Genomic DNA, 3,649 nt, shown 5'->3' with positions numbered 1-3,649 from the left:
TTTTATTTTTTTTTATATTATATTATATTTTTTAATTTTATTTTGTATTCTATTTAGATGTATATTTGTCTCTTAATATTATAATTACGTTCATATTATATTAGTCTTGATAATAAAATTTAAAACCAATTATAAAAAAGTATTTTCTTTCATCGCGTTCGTAAAATTATTCATGTATGTATATTACTATATGAAAAAAGGGGAAAATAAATTCGAAGGTACTTTAGCCAGAAGTTTTTAATGTAACGGAGGACTTAATCGCGGAGAAACTTGCCACGATATGACGCCGGCTTTATAAAGTGACGACGTGTTCAGAGATATAAATCCTTTCTCGAGAACACCTCGAGGATATACGTGCAAGCAAGTTGACGACATTACAATGACGCATACAATATGTTGCAGAGTATATACTCGACAGTAACCTTGACAGTAAAAAAGATAACTAAACTTTGCACTCGGTATCTTTCGCATCCATGAACTATTCTCTATAATGTTTTTTCATAATCTGATTCTTTCTGTGTGTCTTTTATTTTGTACAAACATATCATATATATTATATTTATTCATAGAGTCATTACCTCAAGATATGATGCGCAGCAGCGGAATTGTAGTATATAACAGAAGACATCTCTGTAAAATATAAATATAATATATAGTCAGTATATGAAAAATAATTAGTATTTAAAAAAAAAATTGTGCGAAATTATTACCGAATTTCTTTGTCAAGGAAATCTTTCATTAAAAAAATTATGCAATACTTCCGGAAAAAAAATATTTTAAACTTGATAAAAATTTAAATTTAAATTTAATTTTAAAAGATTCAATTTTAATATAAATAATTTAATTAATTATCAAGATTAAGAATTAATTAGATATTACATAAACATTTTTAAAAAGTATCGATATTTTAAGCGATAAAATAAAATGCGTTAAATCAATCACAATAACACAAACACATAAAATGAGTTCCGAGAGATAATCGAGTGATTAATTCTACAAATAATTAATAATGAATTAGTTACCTCCCAGTTACTCCGCCGTTGTCGGATGTTTCCTAGGTCTCCTCCTCCTCCTCCTCTCAGATTCCGTCGTTGTGCGATCAGACATACTCGCGAAAACACGGCACACTAATTATTAGAATGCAACGATCGCGCGACACTTTGCACGACACTAGCACTCCCGACATTAATCGCATGCGATGCGCACTTCATTACATTACGACAAAAGAATATTACAACAAAAGTATGATCGTGGCGCAAACAACTCTTTCAGCACCTGCGACGTCTCGAGCAACAGGATATTTTCCAGCAAAAGACGCAGTGTAACACATTGAATCATCGCATTCTTATTATTAGCCAATATTAAATAGAGATGAAATGTTTCACCGCGTTAAACTGCGTTATTTCTGTTTCTTGCTGGAAAGCGTCCATAACGAATCTCGAACAGTAGGGAGTTATTACGCGCGGTCAACTTCACGGTACGCGTCGCCTGTCGCAGCGAAGCTACACCTACTCCGCTCTTAATCGCACTTTCGCGTGCACTTGTCGAAACTTTATATTGATATATACCGCATATATGTATATAAATGCAAATAAGTAGAACGCTTTCGCGGCGATTACTATCATATTATGCACAAACGAAGGAACCCGATTTGGAAGTTATATGTTCGCGGAACGTGATATTCGCGAATAAATGGCGAGATGACGATCGTTGGTGTTGTCGACCGTGATAAATCTCGATCACATAAATATCATGAAACGCGCGTTTCTGCGAGTTGCTGATGTACAAAGTTGCTAACTTTATGTTGCGTGATCGATAAGTATTAGAGGAGCGATTGATCACGACTATACTTACAGATTTAAGGGGCGCGACGCCACTCGTCTCAGAATCGATCCGTCTCATCCCCGCGACTTCGCGCAAATGACCGAAAAACACGAATGCCGTGAATATAGGCACGGTGACGTTACCGGCGCGATACGACGTAAGTCAAGCAGCGGTTAATCTAGTTAAAAATATGCTCTCGAAATTCGGCGTAATGAGCATAAAAACTAATCTATAATCCAGATAGCTCTTTATCATACTCTCTAAATCCTTCTGGAGTGAAATGTCTCTCTAAAGAATGAAAATTGAGCCGGTCTTAAAAAAGAGTGGTTCAATTTTCAATCTTTAAGGTCCGGTTTGATCAATGTAAGATTAATTTTAATCTCGGTTCAATTTACTCTTTTTCAAATTCTTAGAATTAGAAAAAAATAAATAATAAGTTAAATTAAGATTAAAAATTATTTTACATTAGTGGAGCCTTGAGATTTAATTCATTTTTAAAAAATAAGATTCACTTTAAAAGTTTTAGAGAGTAAGCCCTTATGGAAAAATACTATTATTATACTATTATTACTATATAGACTTGCGAAAAATTTATTAAAAATAATTGAAAAACTATTCGAAGCAAATATTTTATTCGTTTCAAAAATTTTTTTCATTAATCCACTATATTTTTCCACAAGAAAGGGTAGAAGTACAGATTCTTATATAACGCACATAAAACTAATGAGAAAATTGATCAGAGTTTTATCTTATAAAAAGGAAAGAAAGATCATTTTCTTAATTGATCATTTTCTTATACATTATACATTATGCAAGACGTGCTGCCTTAAGAAAAGAAATAGCTGGCACAAATTTCCCTTCATTTGCCATAAAAATTGTCACAATCTATATTATTTATAAGAGGGACTATTATTGCCTGAATGTTCTCATTAAAGTTACTTGTAGCCATTAGTGGTAATAAAAATCGACAATATAATAGGCGAAATTAGAAACCGTTTTCCTTAATGTTGCGAGCAATTTGAACAAGTATAAAGCTACGTAGGAATGTGTTCTTTCCTGTTTCTGTTTTTATCATTTTCTTCTTTTGCTTTTTTGCCTCTCTTCTTCGTTTCCTATCACCCAAGATAAAAGTTGACAAACTTCGAAAGAAATAAGAAACACGAAGCATGTTGATAAAATGGAGAGAGAAAAAGGTAAAAAAGGGAAAACAAGAAACAGGAAGCAAAGAGCACATAATTATTGATTAGCCTTAATATGTGCTGAATATGTAATCAGTCTCATAGGATGTTGAAATATCTGCAGATATATTACTTTCCATCGAATTGATTCTATATAGATAATTCGTATTATTCCTCTCGATGCGAAAATGATAGATGTTAATTACGATTTGAATTCGACAGGAAGTAAAATCATGATTGCCATCTTTCCAATTTTTGATCGGAGTCTCTTTTTAGACGAATTAGAATTTTTAGAATTCCGGCTGTTTTTTTTTCTTTTTTTTTTTTAGAGAAAGCAATAAAAAGGAAGTTATAATTTCGATAACAATATAAATTATATAGATAAATTTTAATTATAAGTAAAAATTAGATGAGAAAAATAGATTTAAAAAATCTTATTTTTAATCGAAGCAGATCTTGATATTTTAATAATATTCAAATGTAAATTTGCAGATACATTTTTCAACTCTACAAACTTTAATTTCCAGTGGATTATTAATTTGAAGATGGCAATCGTAACACACGAGAGATTCGAATTTAAGCATCGCTGGAGAAAGTTATCACTCGAAAACTAAATAAAACGACAATTTATAACCCTCGTCGATTTC

The 3,649-nt window shown here is 31.6% G+C and overlaps 1 protein-coding gene across 1 annotated transcript in view; it reads right to left on the bottom strand.

Annotated features, from left to right (window-relative positions):
• LOC108686376 overlaps positions 1-614 on the bottom strand; it is a 117,081-nt gene extending 116,467 nt beyond the window's left edge. The window contains exon 1 of the mRNA XM_018191676.1: positions 579-614. The gene's annotated coding sequence lies outside the window, so the exon portion shown is untranslated. The remainder of the gene's footprint in view (positions 1-578) is intronic.
• Between the last annotated feature and the right edge of the window lie 3,035 nt (positions 615-3,649).

Source organism: Atta colombica, unplaced genomic scaffold, assembly GCF_001594045.1.
Source record: "Atta colombica isolate Treedump-2 unplaced genomic scaffold, Acol1.0 scaffold100, whole genome shotgun sequence".
NCBI classification, from domain to species: Eukaryota; Metazoa; Arthropoda; class Insecta; order Hymenoptera; family Formicidae; genus Atta; species Atta colombica.
Note: the sequence above shows the minus strand (reverse complement) of the source record. Positions and strands in the feature narration are given on the sequence as shown.